Source organism: Harmonia axyridis, chromosome 1, assembly GCF_914767665.1.
Source record: "Harmonia axyridis chromosome 1, icHarAxyr1.1, whole genome shotgun sequence".
NCBI lineage: Eukaryota > Metazoa > Arthropoda > Insecta > Coleoptera > Coccinellidae > Harmonia > Harmonia axyridis.
Window position 1 is genome coordinate 20519071 of NC_059501.1, and position 22044 is coordinate 20541114.

The 22044-nt window shown below is 33.4% G+C and overlaps 1 protein-coding gene across 4 annotated transcripts in view; it reads right to left on the reverse strand.

Moving 5' to 3' along the window:
* LOC123683668 (phosphoinositide 3-kinase adapter protein 1) overlaps positions 1–22044 on the reverse strand; it is a 70710-nt gene that overhangs the window by 14630 nt on the left and 34036 nt on the right. Inside the window, exon 1 of one of the 4 annotated variants that reach the window (XM_045622619.1) lies at positions 1377–1638. The exons of the other annotated variants lie outside the window; for them this stretch is intronic. The gene's annotated coding sequence lies outside the window, so the exon portion shown is untranslated. Of the gene's footprint in view, positions 1–1376; positions 1639–22044 lie in introns of those variants that run through there. 4 annotated transcript variants of the gene reach the window in all.

Sequence of the window (22044 nt, forward strand, 5' to 3'; positions counted from 1 at the left end):
AATTTGGAGCGACTTTATTTACGGAGTCCCAAGTGGAACCTACCACATCAGAACTAGAGTCAATGCAAGCATAAAAATCTGTCTAAAAAAATTCAAAAAGTGAAGGTTGTTTCAGAATTTTTGAACACACAGACCGACATGACACACACAGACATGGAACCAAAGTTTTTTAGGGTGATCTGAAACGTACTTTCAAGTGAAAATTTTGAAAACCGAGACTACTATTTTCTTTCAGATTCTCCAGCGGAAAATAAAGCCTACTAATTTTTGAACCGATTGCTGAAATAGTATAGACCCCTCTTAAGAGGGGTTTATACCACGTGGCATTCTCATAATCTGCTAAAGTTTAACTACTCCTCTTTCCTCTGCGTTTTTAAGATCCCACCACTTTTCAGGATGAGTGGTGCAATCCTAAACGTTCGTCTGATTTACGATCGTTTTCTACCACAAGAATACAAAATACGCTTTTACGTCTTTATTTTTAATTTCACACTAACCGTTTTTTCAGCCTTTGACATGATTTTTTGTATAATATTGTGAAAATTCTTGAGAAAAAAAAGTTTGTTTGGAAATTTATATAATAATATTAATAATAATAAAGGTCTTTATTCAATTAATTTCATGAAAAATAATAACAAAACTCTTATCATGTATATATTTATTTTTCCATAAAAATTCATCGAATTATTTCTTTCCATTCCAAAAAAATTAGAATTTTCCGCAATGAAGAACTGTTTAAAATCAATAATAGTGAAAACCTCATATAAATCGATGGTCACTAGCGTAAAATAAAGCGTATCTACTAAATTTGAACTGATCGCTGAAATGGTATAGAACCCTCTCAAGAGGATCGTATCATCTGAGCTCATCATCTAGATAAAATAACCCTCAACAACATCATAATAAATCCCATGTCTTAAAGTTTTGTGGTCCCCACAGGAGCAATCACGATCACTCACAAGCTACAAGTACATGAAAGCAAATCAGTTCTTTACTAAAAAAAACACAATTTGTTTATTTGATATATTTTTGAGAATATCAATGCAGTGAGCATCGAATTTTTTTTTTCATTTGGGTTGAAAATCCAATTATAAAACTATGTGATCATTAATTAGAAAGTTCCGCTCCTGAAGAATTTGTAACAAATTACTAGAAATGATCTAATCCATTCTGTTTTTTTCTACAGTAAGGATTAAAATCTCGTCCTCTGTTTTGTTTCATCTGTGACCAACAACGATGAACTTTATGGAAAAACAACATAATCCTTGTGACATAAAGAGCTTTTGAGCAGAAAGGAACCATTCACACTCGAGGAAGACACGATACGAAGAGTTCCATCCACACGTTCAACTAAATAGCTAATATTCACTTTTCACCTGTCAACGCTGCTTCAGAATTCCAACAAAAACCCTTTTCACCACCAAAACCAAGCTATACAGCTTAATGTTTACATCAGTAACACATGGCTTTAACTGAATGCACATAAAGTTCCCTCCACTTCTGAACACACACACTACTTTGTTGTCTGTGTCCTTGTTCGGTGCCTAAGACCGACTAAAGCCTCTGATAGTGTTGTCTCCGATGACGATTTTTAGATGCGAACTATTTTCGTTGTTATCACATCTACAATGAGTCGTGCAAACGCGATTAAGCGCCTTCCAGTCGGTCTAATACTGAATCACCAGGACTGGGAGTGAATTCCAATTACAAGATGAGTGAATCAACGTTTTGTATACAAGGTTGTTGGGGAAAAATTGTGACTGCAGGAACGCTAAGAGATGTCATATGAAAAATCGTAATCAAAAGTTGAAATAGGTTCAGTAGGTTTTAAAGTCATCAAATAGGTAGCAATGCTCGTAAATGGATATACATTCGGCGAAGAAAATAGATCATTCAAAAAAAAGGTACATAAAAAAAATGCTCTCCTTTTCCTTCGTCAGCAACACCTTTAGTTACTGACAGAGCCGGCGCGAGTTATTTTGGCGCCTGAAGCAAAGCATTTTTCGGCGTCTCTGCTGAAAAATCATCAATAACAACATGACCTCCCTATAATCCCCCCTTCCAAACAAAAAAACAGCGCCTGCTTCTATGATACTACAGAACTTTCTCCTTCTGATGAACAATCTCGCAATCAAGTGTGAACAAAAATTAACACTAGAGAATGGAGAATATTGAAATGTTTTAATATACAATATTACACCAAGTGTTTTTGAGTTTTTGAACAAAATAATACAGCAAAAAAAAATAGATATATGATCAAGAATATCGAAATACACATAGTATATTGTAAACATACAAAATCCAACTTCCACATGACACTGCGTACGATCGAATAATGAATATCTAATATCTATTACACCACAAGATACAAAGGGCGGTAGGGTATCCAAATTTCAATATTGCTTCGAAAACTAATTAGGATTACAAACATGTTTTCAGCAGAAAACATGTTTGGCATTTAACAGTAACCACTTTCGAATACAAAATTGTATGAATTTTCCATATGTTGAATGTCTAAACATCGGCTACAAAAAATTCTAAAGCGAAGATAATGTTGTTTTTCTTCTTATGAAATACATAATGATTTTATACCTCTTTCAATGAGGGTAATAGGGAATTCTGTTTATATTGGTTAAGCTGCCATTTTTTATATAGGTGTTTTAGTAAAGGCAGTTTGGAGATTTTTATTGCAGGGAATGTTGACAAACGCAGCGGAGCGGAACAACCTCATATTGTTTTCTAGAATCAAGGATGAAATATTGAAAAGGCGGCCAGCACAATAGGTCGAATTGCCGCCCCTAAACAAAGGCGCCTGAAACGGTCACTTCGATGTTTCACCCCTAACGCCGGCCCTGGTTATTGAATTACTCGTCTCTCGACTAAAATACGAACATACTTTCATGGATTGTGTAAAGTGGTGTACCAAACATAAGCCTTGGAGGGGATAAAAAGTTATAAACGAAAAAGAAGTTGGTTAATCATTTCCCAATGTCTTTTGAATTTACAGACACTTCTTGAGATTGATTTTCACCTGTCGAAATGTCAGCTGTTGTATGAAAAAGTTGAAAAGTTGAAAAAGTTTTCTCAAAGTTAAAAAGTGAGCTTACACATTATGAATATTTATCCTGGAGGGTGTTTGTATCCCCCTTATCCCCCTCCCCTTGGCTACGCCACTGATTGTGTGCAGTTTCAGCGATAAACCCAAATTTCATATAATTTATTTACGAATTTCGTCAAATTATGTGGGTTTATTTACTATCTAATTGCAAAATTTAAAAACTCCCCGATACCGAGAATTCAGTGATTCATCCATTTATATTTGATTACAACTAACCAAAACTCAACACAAAACGTTTCCTCCTCATAATATAATCGATCTATGACAATATTGTTTTCCTATTATCTCCACACATAATTCAATTAAATTTATGATAATATCCGAGCCATAATAGCCATCTCTTTCCAAAGATAGTGGGTATATACGATAGGAATATTTATCCAGTAATTAGTAGCTTGTTTACGTCATTCTCGGTGACTTCCGTTTAATCAAAGGGTTATTAACTGACATATCTCAGCAATAGCATCAACCGTCATCAATAATTCTTGTCGATTCGTCAAGGGCAAAACTGATATTGGTTATGATTAATGGTAGTCGATCAGATAGAAATAAACTGTAATACTATAGTGGACCCTAAATATAGGGTAGGTTTTGGTCGATATTTTTCTATTTCTTAAATATTTATAGTAATTTGTTTAGAGGGAGACTTTGTTGTGAGTTGTGTGGCTTGTTGCACCATCAATTCCATATCATAATTTCAGGCTGAAAAATGAGAATTGACGGTTGAGTGGCACCTTCATTTTCAAAGAAGTAGGGCCAATTTCAAAGTAGGGCAATTTTGCTTGTTTACATAGCCAACAAGTGAAAAATGTGCTTCGTCACAGAAAAAAATTCGATGCATTCAACTAATCGGCAGCTGGCTTTAGTTCTTGTGTCAACTGAACCTTATAAAGATAGATGTAGATGCAAATCCAGTTGCATAATGCGTCATAGCGTGGCGTGAGAGTGGCCCATATATTGTGCGCGTGGAGGAATGGATAAATCTGGATCTTCAGTAACATATCCAGTCCCTTCGATTTTTTCACTGTCTTACCAATTGTGCGCTCAGATGGAACATTATGTCGACCATAATTTGCCGGTATTGGTTAAAATGTACTTACTACAGAGTAATTAGTAGAAGAAGTAGAAATTTTGTCCCGAACATGAACATGAACTATCACATTCGACAAGAAGCTCGCGGAAATAAAAACATATCAGTGATACGATATTTCACTCAATTCGCGAGTTTCTCCACAAAGAACGCACTTCTTATGTACCATAGTGAATCAACGTTTCATATTAACTCAAAATATATTTAAATAAATACCTAAATATATCAGAAATTCATAGCAAAAGTTGCCAAACCTTGGATTTCAGCAGGAATATACGGAAAATAATAATTATTCAGCTTATTATAAATTTGAAAATCTCGAATTCCAAATATTAAAATTTGTACATATATAAAAATGTAGTTTTTAGAGTTAGATCTCGCGAAAGGAAGGGATTTTCGGAATATGGTTTTTTCTTGATGTGATGAATCTTTTCCGAACATAAAGTTATATCCAAGTCCGGTCAACTCCAAAATCTCCTCTATACTGATGAGAAAAAAAATCGAATCGGAAAAAAGTGAGAAGTAAAGGAAAATAGTGTTTATTTAACCTCAAGAATCTACTTTTAAATATTTGCTATTCACATAAAATTAGTGATTCTCGTAATTTTAAAACCTGATTCATGAATTTCAAATGCAGAAAATCAACGAATCTAATTTGACAAAATTTCTTTCAAACTGCTAAATGGTATTGTAATATCGAATTAAATATTTTTAATACAATATTCTAGCTCTAATCTAATGGCGTGGTTTTTGAAGTTGTTCATTCATGTGAGTTGATCTATTACTTTACATAGATGGAAAGCATGAATCACAGTGAAAAAATTTCCACCGTTTTTCATAATTTTTTCAATGACTAGAAAAAAGTCAAGGTGTGAAATGCAAAGTATTTCTCCACAAAAAACTCGATTTCTGAGACGATTTATATTTAGTGAAAATACTCAAACACCTGAACATTACTCAACTGCCGGTAAGCATCGAACTCGACGAAATTTTCATGAAGAAGACAAATGGCCCCATTATAATTACCCCATTTGTTAACCTGAGTCGCCGGAAGCTTCTCTCCCTTCCTGTCAGGAATGGTCCAACATCTAGCGCCTATCCCCCTTTTTTAAATCTAGGAAATCTAATGTAACGACGAACGAAAAAATAAATAAGAATACACTTGACAGCTGCCGCACGAATTAGCTTCCGAACCTTTCCATTTCGGGATCTTTAATGAATCACCGAACTGAAAATCGGATATCCTGTCTTTTTCCTGGACTTTTCTGGAGGAAAGATTTCGTATTTTAAGGTTGGCTAATTTGGAAAAGGTGTCGAATTACGAACGAAAAAAACTTTGATTATTTTAGTGATTTCTATGGTTTTGAACGCTCGTTTTGCCAACAGAGGGCAAATCCATTTTATCATAATTTAATAACAGTGACAGCTATTTGTTTACATTCACCATTTACCTGATTTTTGGGATTTATTCAAAATTTAAGGTCCATTTTATTAAGTCACAGTAGTATTCTTCAGTTGAATATATTTGTTATATATACAATCAAACACTATCAAGCCTATAGAGTAATAAAGATAGATAGAGGGACTATACGCAATTTTTATGTCCCCAACATGGTTGGATTACGTTGTCGGATTGTGATATACATATTTTCAAAGCCACAATTTCACTAAAGCGTTATGAATGTATATTATATTGTAAATTTATTTGAGTGATTCCTCTGAAAGATTCCAAAGGTTTAACTGAGAAGTTGAGAACCGAATTATTAACTAAAAAGTTTTTGAAGACCTAATTATTCTAGAGGAAAACGTCAACCGAGATTATATTTTTCAAAGAATAACGATTTGCCTAACAATTTCTTATATATCAGGTCAATTCCAATAAATTCCAGAAATTCGCTGAAAGCCGATAGATCAACTCTATTCCAAAAATATTGTTTCAATGAATGACCTTATGAATAGAATTTTTATGTGTTAAAAATAACCTGCTATGAATGGCTGCCTGTCATTATCAAGGATCATTTCCTATTGTTATCGGATTCCCAGAAAGGATCGAAATACATAATTCCAAGATGAAATAACATATGCGCTCATTTATCTCGAATTGTTTGTCGTAGTGTGCCATGCATAACAAAACCAAAAGTCTTGCGCCTTTTCGGAATGATAATAGCCTATTAACACATTTTCTTTTGATGAATCCGTTTAATTGACGTTAGTTGTATGTCATACATGCATCGGTATTTGCATAATTTTATTAGCTCATGCAACCGCAAATATGTTACACTGTGAACCTCTGCCACATACACAAACAGCAGTGTGGCTCATAAATGCTGTAAATCTACCCTGAAAATTTCAAGTTTGCGGGATATCCACATCTCATGCATAATAAAGACATCACCCATCCAGAAACTGAATATATTCCAGATTAAAAAAAAAAATAAATTTGGTGATTAGGACTAAGATCTGTTGTTCCGATCCCATGAATTATCTGTGTTTTATAGGAGTGTAACGATGAATTCGAAAAAGTTTTATGTTTTATTGTTCTCAGGTTGTGTGTTAGAATTTTTCATATCCACACCCAAAATTCTCAACTTCAAATTTGAGATAAAAACCTACCCTAAAAATTTTCGTTGAAGATGAAACTTCTATTTAAACATAACTATAAAAAAAATTGTAGAAATTAGGTCTCATTTTTCAAGGGCTGTAGCTTTGAAACTGAGTCGAATTCGAAAAGAATTATAAGAACAAAAGACCTCAATTTTCATCAAGGAATCCCGTCATGATTTTTGACATATCTGTAGCAAACACCTCATAGGTAGCATAAAATAATTATAATAATTATTTGATGTGAAAAATTCTATATTTTCTCCCCCAAATGTACCTTGTTAACTATATTGGAACTACATATCCAGACCTGACAAAGAAATCAAATAATTTGAGAAAAAATATTTGGCTTGTGCCAGTGGTCCAGATCAGATCACCTATCGTTTATCTTGGTTGTATGCAACAGAGCCCGTATAGGAAGTGATGTAACATGTATACAACCAAATACAATGGCTCTCTTATTCTCCGTTCATAAAATGATCAATTATAATCAAAACTTCCTAAACCATTAGTTAACCAATCAATTATAACGAAGATAAAGAAGATTCAACTCCTTTGTGTCGGTTTTATTGAAAGGATGTAGTTCCTTGGAGTTCAAAAGATAAAACTACCCTAAAGTCGTGCGGTGTAGATCAACTCAGCCACGTGCTGGGCAGGAAACGCATGTCTCAAATTTCATGATGAAATATCGCTCAACATCTTGAAATTCTTTTAGAGCTATATTTTTCAATTGCAACTGGTTGATTTTGAAGGAATCTTCGACAAACTGAAAAATTATTTTGAATAAAAGGTTTATAATAATTTACAGAATATAATATAAATATAAAAGACATTTTCTACTTGAGTCACCTGGCATAATATAATCTGAAGAGAGTTATGAGAATTTATAGGAAGTACAGATTTAGTTTTAAATGAATTTGATTGAACATAATGCGCTCAGCGAATGGTGGAACCATTCTCCAAATTGAGTTAATTTCCTTATTTGTTTGAGGTGCTTGCTTCGTTTACAATTATGTGAACCAAGAAGGTGTTTCTTAAATAAGTATATGTAGTTTTTTAAATAAATATATGTAGTATAAGTAAATGCCTTAGTTTATGAGACGGTTCAGCGAAAAATTTTTATTCCTCTGGTTCTTGTCAAGCAATCAACATGAAATTATGCATGAAACTGGAAATGGTTATTTTATTATTAAATGCAAAATATTATCCTGATCGAATCTATAGTTTCGAAATGATCAGAAAAACAAAATGCCGAACGCCCATATTTAAAGAACTACTTGTCAGATTTTGTTTCTATCTTTTCTAGTTCAATAGTTATCCTGTTCAAGGACGGACAGAATTTAATTCAACAAATACTTCATCATCAGCCAGTCGAATCTTATTGTAATAACTACCACTGCTAAAATTCTAAAAAAATTATACATCGTTGTGAATTGATACAGAGCTCTGTGCGGGGAATGAGCTCTCAAAAATATATTTCTCCCTTAGGATCACTTTCTGAACTTATGAAATATTCTTCGATATTTCTTGAAGTTCCAAAAATTCATTCGAATTGAACTTATTGTATAGCCAATAGAGCGCTATACATTTTGACCAGTTTTCTTGCACCGTTCAACCTTACCATCCTCTTGACCTAACAACCGGAAGCTGGGCCACGTGTTCTGTAGTCAAGAAGCACGCCACGAAGATGTAAACCGTTCAACATTAATTATTATTATTTCTTGGGACTATATTTAGGATGGTAAAAGCCCTTGTATTCTTTGAAAACTAATATATATCTACGTGCATGTATACAAGCCACCGAAACAATTATATGCTGTCATAGCTGAGGAATATCTGAGGGAATTAATAGGAAGGGGAAGTCGGCAGATGCCGAAGATAATAACAAAGGAAACCTATGCAAAAAACTCAGTTCCTGCCGGTTTATTATTTCTAATGATTTTATTAAGCCATCAGAAATATTGCCCATACCAAAAATAGTAGACAAGACAAACTCCGGTAATTTTTTGAGATGAAGTGAACTAGATTTCTCAATTTATTTTGAGAAGTTCAATTTGAGATCATCATCATTTGAATCATTTGAGAGAATTTGAAAAATTTGCCTTATAATCAAACAGAACTATAACAAATACCTATGGGGAAATATCAAATTCTATGGGAAAACTGGATATTCCTTCTTCATCGGGTAGAAGATTAAGTGTTTGAAGTGACAGATTTCTTTAGAAGAATTGAATATTGGCATCAATTTTCTTCTCACAACATGCCTTATGAATGGCTCAAGAGGTTGCTCTAAATTGAACAATAAAATATGATACTCCCTCATCCTCACAAAGACAAAATTCTGTACAACAACGGACGCCACTGTGTTGTCCGTCATTAGATGAAGTTTCCCATGTGGCACTTGACCATAATTTATTACAATATTGTCTGAAAAGGATCCCATGGAGCCTATGTCCTCTAGGATATATTGTGCCTGTTGAAAGACCCTGAATAAGTTAGTTATCCCAAAGCTTCTGGAATGTTTGATATCGTGTTTCAAAACATCATTAGAGCAGGTTAGTGTCGATACTTGAGTTTATCAAATTTATCACTCAAAAGACTTTATGGTCGACTATTGGAACTTTTCCATTGCCAGATCATCTTAGAAAGTAGCATCAACTAAAAAAGGCATAATACAATCATACGTTTAGATTTACCATGAATATCTCCGAAGTTTTAAACCTTCTCAACATCAATATTGTTCTTATTAGAACAAGTTCGAATTAGTCATTCTCCACTATATTCAATTCAAATATACATATAAGTATTTCTTTTTTAGCATATATTTCAGGTTACTAACCTGATGAAGGAAATTTCAAAATAAATTTCAAACAATGCCTGAATAAAAGGAGGAAAGGAAGTTTACTTTGATCTTAATTACTATATTAATAACAAATATTATTACAAGGCACGCTTATAAGAAAATCATGGAGATAGAAAACATATTCCAGAAGATGATGTAACAATATTCACGTGCAGGAACTAAAAACTAGGAGAAGAAAATAATATTTCAGGTCTTTGATCCCGGTAAAGGAAGTTATACATTTATGTGAGGTTATTTGGTGTTGAATAAATATTTTCTCCAATAACACGTGAAATTTTGATGGTATTGGTTTTGGTTGAATTCAATTTTTTCTTCAACTGGATTTGCTTCTCATTGTTAAATACCAAAAAAATTGACTAAGTCATATTAAAATTACACATCTCTCTCGTTCGAGCTTTTTTTACATCAACTATACATCACTTCAGTGAATAGGTGCAAGGCGACACATTGTCGCTTTTTTTTGGACGATTTCTAGCAATATATTATTGTAACTTCTTGCTGGGAATACCACTGAGTCCCAAACATCTGGTGAAGCCCATAACAGGTCAAATTTATGACAGACCTCCGTAAAAATAGCACAAGACAATGTAGTACTAAGTCATTACAGTTGATTCAATTTGACAGTGACGTGGAATGATGGTACAAGGCATAAAAATAGTTAGTCGTTGTTTGGGAGAATTGTTTTAATAAATCATTTTTTGAGCGCTAGCCTCCGAACAGATCGCTTCAAATTTTGAGCCGATAATGGTCCCAAACGATAAGGTTGGATTTGCTAATGACGAATCTGTATGCGGCTACAGTAAACCGAAAAAGTAATAATATGCAGGAGTTCTATTTGAAATATCGAAGTTGTTAGTAGTAGTAGTAAAAAGAAACATTGGTCCTATACTACATATTTTTGTTTCTTGTAGTTTTGTCATATTTGTTTTCGATATTGAGAAAAAATTTCAAACTACTCTAGTAATACTCAGGATAATTCAAATTATTATAAAAATCCAGTTAGTAAGCTGTGATGAATGAATGAATTATAAGTTTTGATACTTATTCACTCTGTATCTGTAGTGTAGAGTAAGAAAGAAATCTCTCATTTTTCAATTTAGCATCAACCTGTATACAGAGTGGTCAAGAACTTATCCAGTGGCGTAGATATAGGGGTGCAATGATCTTTTTCTCATTGAAAATCTACACCACTCTTTTTTCGAAAAAATTCTTTTATTTCTGAAATCAACAGTGCTTTATTAGAAAAATGGATTTTTTTCATAGAATGTACGATTTTTGAGATAATCGAGTACAAAGCGAATACTATTCACAAAAATTTACAAAAATTAATTTTTCAAATTTTCCCATTTGTGATAAATGAAAGTGAAAAAATTAACTTAGATCCTTATTCGAAATATAACATCATCAAGACTTCAATACCTAAAAATTAAAACAATGAATGTAATAATACTGGAGTTATGAGTAAAAAATTTAATTTTTTTTTAAATTTTAACACTCTGTATTTCGAGGATGAAGCTTGTTAGGATATATGTTTATAGGAATTTTTTTCATGAAAAGAGTTGTTCTATCTGACGCAAACGTTATTACGCAAAAAGTTATGACATTAAAATCTGGATCCTGTATACAGTTCTGATGACGACAAGCAATTGGCGCACTAATGAACGACAGCACAAAATCTCACAACTTTATTCATTTTTAGTCTTCGTTCCTAGTGCATAGTGAAGGTCAACAATTATTTTTATCGAAGTTGAGAAGAAGAAGAACAAGAATCATTTGTCATCTGTCATGTTTCGGCGATACCGCGGTTTGACGGAATTATTATAATCCCTCAGGTTCAAAATAAACCCGTCCATCATACTCGTTGCGGTTTAGAACAGCCAGGATATTCTTGGACAACCAGCACAACCTCCTCCTCCGCATCAAATAATTCAAACTCGATATCTCTCATAGAGTCTAATCTGAGCAAATTAGCAACAGGCACGAACCATAATCTGTCACGAAGAGCTGAAATATCTGGCCGCAGCGGAGCACATGTCACAGGATCCATTTGGTCTTTTTTGGGCAAAAAGAGGAGATGCAAACCAACGACAAGGTCCCGACGGTTTTCTCTTACAGACATCAGGGGGAAACTGAGAGTCTCCCGACGCAAGGGCGTAGAAATGGGGGGGTGTACTGGGGGTAATTACCCCCCAAGATTTTCAAAATATAGAATTTTAGAAATCTCGCAAAGACGAAGTATTAAAATTTCTCCATAAAATGAATCAACCAATAATAATCATTTTACTTTCCTTTGAATCGACACGTCAGTTAAAAATCGGACCCCTTTACGGTTTATGAGTTATCGCTTTCAAGATGAGTACTTTTATTGCACTACGAGCTCGACTTTGTCCGAGGTTTCTTATTTTCCTTTATCTATCCGCTTCTTCGGCATCGCCCTTTATGTGCCATCTGTAATTTTTGCATTCGTCATTGTTATACACTTACCCGTTGTTTTCGGTTTTTTGTATCTTCTCGTCACAAAATTTCAATATATAGTTATCAAAGACTGAGTAATTCGCATCAAAAAATTGTGTGGGCTATGTTGTACAATTTATTGTGTTTCATTCAAATTGCCATTTACTTGTGAAGACATCAGTTTTGAATTGACTATATCTACAGGATGTTCCTAAATTGGAGGTACAAACGAAAATTACAAATTTCTCGGATCGTTTCAAGAAAAAAAGTACTATAACATGAGTCCACAAATGCTTTGTTTTAGAGATTCAGGTGTTAAAGTTCATGTTTTTCTTCTATAACACCTTCCCTTCACAAGATATTTAACTTGAATTGGCATAGATATTCCAATTTTTCCAGTTTTCATCATGTGATATCCTAATTTTGAATGCAAATCTACAAGGTGAATTTTATCTGGAAGGGTGCCTGCTTTTTTTCCCCTGAATTATTTTTTTGTGAACCTCTGGTAGTTTAGAAAAATTTAAAAAGAAACTCTGGTTCAGTACTACATTTTTTGTTTTGTTGTAGTTTTGTCGTATCTGCAATCGATTTCGAGAAAAAAATTCAAACAGCTCTCTAAAGTAATTCTCAGGAAAATCCAAATTATTATACAGATCCAGTTGGGCAGCTGTGATGAATAAATCAATTATAGGTTTTGGTTCTTATTTACCAACTCTGTAACGAAGATTAATAAAGATTCGATGAACTGGTTAAGTATTACAATAAGGTAGGACTACAAGAAACACTCTGTATCTCGAAAACAAAGCGTTTGCGGGCTCATGTTCATGGGCCATTTCATTTTTAAAATTATCCAAGGAATCTCTCATTTTCCTTCGTAACTCCAATTCAGAAAAACACCCAGTATACAAGAACAATAGAATTGGTAATAAAAAAAATATTTCGAGTAATTTGGTTCAAACTTCGTTATCATATCTCTTTTTCTCACATTATAGATATGAGTGAACAATGTCGAAAACATTTTTTTTTCGTTTACCCCCACAAGAAAAAAAAGATCTACGCCCTTGTCTCGACGGTTTTCTGTTACCGACATCAGGGGGGAACTGAGAGGTATCGCGTTTAGGAATTCCTGGTAAAATTTTCAATTTCGCCTTTGCGATTAGAAAAACGAGAGCGGTCGTCTTTGGTGCTGTTGAATCGACGGATGGAAAACAATACCACGGTGATTCATATGGATCATCTACGTAATCGTTTGATTGGTTTTCGTGGAACCCCTTTCCAGTAGTCGATATTTCTGGTTGACCGGTGAAACTTAATAGTTGGATCGGTTGGCAACCTTGTTTCCAAATGAATTCGGCGAAATGGCCTCTGATTTGAGGATGGGGGACAAATAGGTATGACTTAATCGAAATTGTATCTTACCACGCCTTATATATACAGGGTTGCTCACATAAAAGAATCCAGACGTATCTAAGTATGTGTTGTATTTATTCCGACAAAAATTTCTTCAATGCAAACAACAACATTTTGAAGAAATTTTTGTTGGGATAAAATAATGTTCTTTGTTTCAAGTTTGACCACCCATATAAAGGAGAACTCATATCATCACCTTAGTACCTTTACAAGAATAATATGCCATGATAATTATTACATTGTTTTCTTGAAGACTATACTTTGTTTAAAACATACCAGGTGGATGATTGTTCCATATATTTTTCAGTTCAGTAGAATAAACTAGAGTTTTGCGAGTTGAGATTAAATGAGTCGGACTTATATTCAGTACCTAGAAATTAGTGTTATTGTTCTATAAGAAATATTATTTCATCAAGTGGAAATTTTGTAATATTGTTAGGATAGCATTCGAAAATGAATGTTCAGATGGGATAAATGTATCTACAAAAGTGAGATCTTTAATCGCTTTTTTCAAAAGTATAGGGTGAATTTTATTTATGGATTCACGGCTTGTATTGATTTCAAGTCAAGCTCAAGTCAAGTAGTAGTTTTTTAATCTCAAGTCAAGTCAAGTATTTATTCACCAAGTACTTGAATCATATCAATCTATTTGATTTTCATCAGTTTTATTGTGTAGTGTCACATCAATAAAAAATGATGTAATGAGAAGGAACCTTACAAAAAACACTCTAATTGAATCACTTTAAATCGTAACAAAATAAAAAATAAAAAAAATTAAAGTTTCTTAATATTGAGAAATGTCCAGGCTTTGTTTGATTTCATAATTTTCCATCCAGGATCTAAGACACATGAGGCATCCTATAGATTTGTCGCCTAACCTATTGCGGGTTCTTGTAATTGAGAGCAGCTCTGGAAAATTGTCTTTCAACAGGAGCTAAAGATGCTGGCGTTGATAAAAAATCCTTGGCCACTTTGGCCAAGTTTGGAATAGTATATTCTAAAACAAGTTGCAGAATGGGCTCCTATTCCAACACGAATGCGAAATTCGAAAACGAGCGACGAAGGAGCGAGTTTTGGAACGCATGAGTGTTGGAATTGCCTTCTGCAACGAGTATTAGACGATATTTTCTCTATTTCAGTCATGTTTTGCGAAATATTGTCGAAATTCAATGAAAAATTCAGATTATATATCCTAGTGACTTTTGTAGTGTATCTTGGCAGTTGGTGTGACTGTTACGAAAATTGACATATTACGGAATATGAATATGAATCGTATGTTTCGAATTTAGACATAATTTACAATTACACATTAAATTCGTGAATTATGTCTGACGAAATCGATTGAACACTACCAGAATTATGAGAATTTACGAATATGTAGCAAATCATTTCTTTATATTCCCAAATTATATTATATTGACAATTATTGACGTTTGTTGAAATTTGATAGGATTTGAAGTCAGCATAGACAACCACAAAACGAAAAATATATCTGAAAACGATGCTGTAATGAGTTCATTACAGCACTGTTTTTTAGAACTGTAATGAACTCATTACGATACAGAAATAGAGAAAGATATTTCTGAAACTACTAAAATTTACCAATAGATTTCATAGAAATGTGAGAAAACTACTAATGAATTTTTGAGAAGAAATGTGTTTTTACAGACTTATTGAGTGAAATGTTAAAAATCTAACATGTGTTGAAATGAACGAGAAACGAGCCTGCAAAAAATAATGCAAATTTTGCTCTAGGTTGGTATATTTCATCTGTTTTTCATAGACTAAGTGAACTATTATTATTAAAGATGAAGGTCCTTGAAAAAGGAATCTTATTTACTTCTCTGGTTCTCTGAAAAACCTTCCAATATAGACTGATTCAATGTACCTTGTACCTAAATTGATATATTGCATTCAATTTTCTATTTCTGTATTAGCTTGGCACTATGTTATTAGTGCAAATAGGTACTTGATAAGATTTGTTAAATTCAAGTATATAGTTATTGCAGTACGCAAAATTATTTGATGATTTCTAAGATGGAATTTCATTTCATTTCCTCAAATGCTACCCTTGAAGTTTGAGTTTCAAGCTTATACCTCTCCTGGCATTTCCTGAAAGCATAAATATTTGGAGTTTTCTATCGACTATCGAACACTTGCCTCACCCTGTCTAACTTCTACTCCAATAGGTTCAAGATCCAGCATCTTTCACCCCCAAAGATACAATTCACCCCGTATCAGGAGCTTCCCTAGCATCTCGTATATCAATCAACCTTGATACAAGTGTGAAACTCTATCTTTCGCACCATCTACCCATTTCTCACCCAAAAACCGAGCCGGTCCGCCATCTTGGATCCAGCGGCACGTGACATCCTGTACACGTGCATCTTAGCTCCTTGTACGGTGACGTCGGAAGTTGCCGTAGCACCCTTGCTGAATTTTGATGCACTTGTTTACATATCTCGGTCCATAACAGTAGTGAAAAACGTACGGAGAGCTGGCAATAACTGACAGCTCATTTTTTTCATAGTTGGCTCGGAAGATTTACGCCTCACGGTGGTTTATTAAGGAAGTTGTTAATTTTTTTCGATTGAGTTCGCATCGGGTTGAGTTGGGTGGAATACAATAGATCGATTGATTTAATGCAGGGTGGGGAGAGGTGTTGCATACGAATTAGATGGATGGATTAGATCGACTACCAATCAGTGTTAGGCGCCATTTGCGAATGTGGCTTTGTCTAGGATTGATTTGATGATCTATGACGGGCAGCAAATTACAATGTTCAATGACTAAGGAGTATTAGTTGACAAATTAGATATGATTAATGGGTGATTAGTTAATTCAGCAGTGCTAATTATTGTTTTCCTTATGTATACTCTATGAGTACATTGAAAGACAGAAGGAAATCTTACACGATAATTTTTCGAAAATTTTTAGGGATGAAGAATGCATTTTCGTTTATTATTATTTTTGAATGATACCTAGATGTTTGAAATCATTCGAGAAAAAATTCTAATTCTAGAATTATCGATCTTCAATTTTTAGTATTCTTCCGTGACCATGAAACCGATAGATTTGAGATTTTGAGTGTTTATAATAAATAACAAATTCAAACTACTTGCAAAATTCCGAGCTGATAAGTGATAATACCGTCAGAAAGATAGAAAATGAACCATAAAAATTCAAGAAGAATATTAAGAAACAAATATCAATATTGCCTTTATTACACATTCGATCAGGTTGAGATTTTGCGTGTATACAGGGTGGTCCAGATTTTGGTTCAATAAGTATGGCGTCGAATAGAACAAAAACAAGGAAAGGTTCATAACAAGCTTTGTTTTCGAGATATAGGGCGTTTAAGTAGTAAAGCAAAGAGTATTACAATTAAATGTCATCTGAAAGCGTTATAATACACTACGTCCATTTTTGTATTTTCATTTATGATTAATGAGAAAATTTGATGAATTAATTTTTGGAAATTTAAGCTAATTTAAGCTTCATTCAAAATTTTATGTAGGACGCTTCGACAGAATTTAAAAAATGAGGAAAGGAGAGATGAGAAGTCAGTAACTTTTGAGAACCTGTTCAATCATGCGCCATTTGCACCCTTGGAGACGCTTTGCATAAGAACGTTCTTAAATTGGAGAAGCAAACAAAAATGAGAGATTCTTTTGAATAATTTCAAGAAGAAAGACTCGCAAACACTTTGTTTTCGGGGTATAGGATGTTTCTTTTAATTCTACGATTTTATCGAATTTTCATGTATCGTATGTACGGGAAAATGAGCACCAAAACTAATAATCCTAACTGGATTTTCATGATAATTTGAATTTTCCTGAAAATTATTTCACAAGAAAACAAAAAGTGTAGTACTAAATCAAAAATTCTCTTTACATTTTTCAAACTACTAGAGGTCCAATAAATGAATATTTTGGTAGAAAAATGCAGACTCTAGTATAGTACGCAATGTAAACTAGAAATTGGAATATATATGTCAAATTTTGGTTAAATATCTTATAAAGTACAAATATAATGAGAAAAAAAACTGCGAAAAATCAAATTTGACACTTTGTGCCTCAAAAACCAATTATTTGCTTTATGACTCTCTCAATTTCTTTTGTAAGTCCCATTCTGGACCAGCCTGAATCTATCAGGTAAACTAGAATCTTCAAAAGTTTATTGTTGTTCTGATAACATCAAACATTTCAGCACATCAATATTCACTGAAACTCATTCTTCAGAGTGCATCAACACACCTCGAGCCAACATCCAGATTACCATCTCAGCCTGAATCGATTTGTTCCGATAACCTAACCCCAAACGATGATAAATTGCTCTATTTTATAGCTCTCCAAGCTATTTTCGATATACTTGAAGTTACTGACCCATCCAGCGAACTTGAAATTGTCTGATGCGAAAACACAAAGTTCAGCTTTTCCCCTACTATTGAATTTCAATGCTATATAGTTTTACGAGATTGTTAATTTTCTAATGTGCTAGTTTTGTTGATGAACTTCGAACTATGAAAGAAATATAGCGAGTTAACGAACTATGTTTTACTATTTGGTCCGTAATCTATTTACAGCTGTACTACTCCCATTTCATGGTTTTCAACGTTTCTGTTCTGCGTTGGAATTGATGGGTTTTTTCCGATAAAAAAATGGTATCGAACTAATGGAACTTTGCACTCCGAGGAAACAAATCGATATTGTTTATTGTTTTGCCTGACACGATTATGGCAGTGTGGTTATTTTTGATGTTTAATGGCCGATTATAATTCTGGTTTCATTAACAAGGAGGTTAAGAATAGATTATGGGTATTTCCTTAGGGAAGTATTCAGAATCAATGGAAAGGATTTAATCAAGACGTACTTACTCAACTGAAGGATTCAACGTACTTTGCGATAGTTTTCCTCTGGTTATATCTGTATGGAAAAGCTGCGAATAATACATTCACCGCGATGGCCTACTGGACGTTTATGGAAAATTGAATAATTAATTAATTTTTGTCTGAAGAGTTGAGACAATGATCTTTCTCCCTAAAATGTTTTCAAACTTCTACAAATTCCGGTTATACTGAAAATTGGCTACTACTCTCTTATTTCAAACACACACAGTATATTAAAGCATCATTAGATCACATTTTTGAATATGTCTGCAGAAAAATCTTGAGTTTTGATGAATTTGAGTTGTCCAGGTTCATGATTTTCTCATAAACACCCTGTACATTCTTTCTCCACACACAGTCTTATTATACTACGTATTGGCAAAATCAACAATTAAAAAGTTAATTTCCGAAAAAAATGTTTTCTTGAGAAATAGATATTCAAAAAAATGTGAATTCTTGTAACCGATTTTTCATAAGAATCTCAGGAACCATTTAGTTCATACCCAAGTTATGGCATATTGCTGAAATTGTCATCAAATAAGTTTTCTAAGGATGCAATAAGATACTAGGTGCGCAATTTGAAATGAGTAATTAGTAGTCTGTTCTAGATATAACCGGAAGTTGTAGAGGTTTGAAAATATTTTAGGGAGAAAGATCATTGTTTCAAACCCCAATATGCAAATTTTCAGAACAAAATTATGATTAGTTTTCGAGAAACGTCTAATAGGTCATCAAGGTGCATCACCCTGTATATTTTTTTGAAAAACGGGCCGAATTCCCAGAAATACTTATCGTTTATATCTCCTTCACGCTTATATTATCAATTTCATCCGATTTATCTTCAATTTTTGGTTTATCACAAATATTTCTTAATGATTGTAGGTCTAAAAAATTTTGTGCTTTCGATCATTGATGGTAGCTTCATTTTTTTATGATTGATTTTTTGGCTTAGTTTTTCTCCAACGTCACTATAATATTTGTTTTAAGAATCTGCCATATTTATTTTATCGATTACAATTTCCTTGTTTTCATATAGTTATGTATATTCGATCAATAACCTTATTTTTCCTTTCTTTCTTTGATGAATTCCTATTTATTGAAAGATTTTTATTACTGAGTAGATATTGTTAAAGATAGGAAAAAATATTATATCAACGCAATAAAATTCGCATAATATCGAATTTATCTCGACATCAAAAGGAAATTACTTCCCATTGATTAAAAAATTATTTTTATTATTTTTCCCCAAGGATTATTTTTTACGTTGATCCACGTAGACACGAGACTTCTTGATATACGCTTCGTCAAGATTGATTCCATTACAATTCAGTTTAATTGATCTGGGAATTGGACGGACTTGAGATGAAAACGGACTCAGTTTATGCTTGGCAAGTTGATATAATAGCCACTGTAATTGTGTATTTGCTTTTAGAGAAATCGATACTTGAAATTAAGCTGCTGGGCGTGGCTGTCCGAACAGAGCTCCGACTTCTACATGAAATTTATTCACTTGATTTCGTCAGATCATTGGTTTTATTAGAATTATCTCATGGGGGAGAGGTGGATTATCCCAACTTTGAAAAGTCAAAATTTTTCAATTTTTATGTTTTTAATTTTTTTAATTGTTACTTATAATTTTTTTTATTCTCCTAATTAATTGGAGGGGTTAATGTCTCTAACAACCCCCTTCTTGGTTACGCCTATGCTTCAGATTGCTCTTATTAGTTTTACTTCCGAGTCAAGCGAAGGTAGAAGAAATTTTGTGATCATTTTCGGGGTGGTTTCTGATTTCGAATTTCGGATAGCACAATGTCTCCAACAATACCCTGAACAACTTTTGTTTATCTGTCGGTCTGTGTGTCTGCAATAACTAGTCTTGAGAGGAAACACCACCAAGTGGTTGCTCAGTTCAAAATGAAATTAGCCATATTTTTTTTTACAAATCATCGATTTGTATGGGGTTTTCACATGATTTCCTTAAAAAAATAAATTATATGGAAGAAAGGGAATATTTTTAATTTGTGAATGAAAAAAAAAAAAACAAACGCACAGGCGGAATTGACCATGATATATTTTCTTTGAAGAAGTATCCTATCTAGAAAAATAAAACGCTTGAATAAGATGATTTTTATATTGATATTTGGTATTTGAATTTAGAAAGAAAAAGTAGAATTCATTATAATTACCAAATAAACTATTATATCACCAGATTAAGAGAGGTTTATGTAAAATGTCCTGTGATTGGCAGTTTTGCTTCCGAATTTAGCGAAGATAAATATAGCTACTCGATAATCTTTTGAAGACAAATTATTTTTCATCTTGATTTTAAAATTTCTATTCAAACAATTTTGGTTTATGTCTAACGGTCTTTATATTCCCAATTCCCTGTAGCAGCATAAACTTTTATAAATTCTATCCGATATTAAAGGAGTTCAGTATCCATGTTGGGCCTTATGCCCTTATGTAGATGCTCCCATTTTAGATAAAGAATGGGCATTTAACATGCGCGAACGTGTAATTCCTGTGATTTACATATCTCGTGTTTTACTGGTTTGATAATGACGAAAATTGGAGTGGATATTCGGATTGGGTTTCGTAAGAATTTCAGCTGGAAAATTTTCAGGAAAATCATTATTTTATATATTATTGGAAAATTCTGTTACTTTTTCACAATATTGCTATAGGAATAATGTGCTCTACTGTAAAATATCCTTTGCTCAATTAAAACTCAAAGGTGCCATCCAAAGGGGTAGGGGTATGATACTTAAATTCATTCCATTATCAATCCATATTTTTTTCAGATCATATTTTTCATATCTGAGGGAGATCTATTCCTCGCAATGTTAAACAGTTAAACACATCAATACCCAGCCAATAGCTGGAACACCCAGCTTTATAGTTGGCTTCTAATTGATACGTTTCCAATCTGTTAACCGTTTGTTTTCTATTCTTCGAGATCTGGATTGACCTGATGAGATATACAATAAACAAGTCACCCTTTCACGTAAACACGTCTGCTACAAATTTACTTCCTTTATAAATGGAACAACAGCGTTAACTAGTTCGTTTGTTATCGACAACACGTGTTGGAAATGACAGGGTGGTTTGAACTGAACTTCAACGGGACAAATTGGAATCTGGAAGCTCATTGAGGTCCGATACATCTACTAAAGCTTGAACTTGCTTTCGGTTGACATTTGATTCATGTGAAATTAGGGTTAATCCAGGAGAAAATTGTGTTTGAATTTGCTCACTAATTTTAGAGCACCTTATAGTGTTATCAGCTTATCGATATAATTTTGTTTGCGAATTTTACGCGAACTGTAAATTGGCATATACCTATTGATGAAGGGAGCTCAAGGATTTTACATTTTCACTGGTTGATCACTTTTTGGAAATAATTGCCAATATTTGGAGTGCTGTATCTTGGAAACTATTGAACCTACAGAGCTGGTTCTGGCTTCGCATTGTAGCGAATTAAGTATTAATCAAAAAACATTTTCTGAAGAAACGCATTGTTCACAAGATATAGTGAAAACTCCGAAAATCTATTCGACCCAAAAATCACGAATGTTTATTGTTATTTTTCCACCACATCTGGAAAGGTGTCATAAATCAGA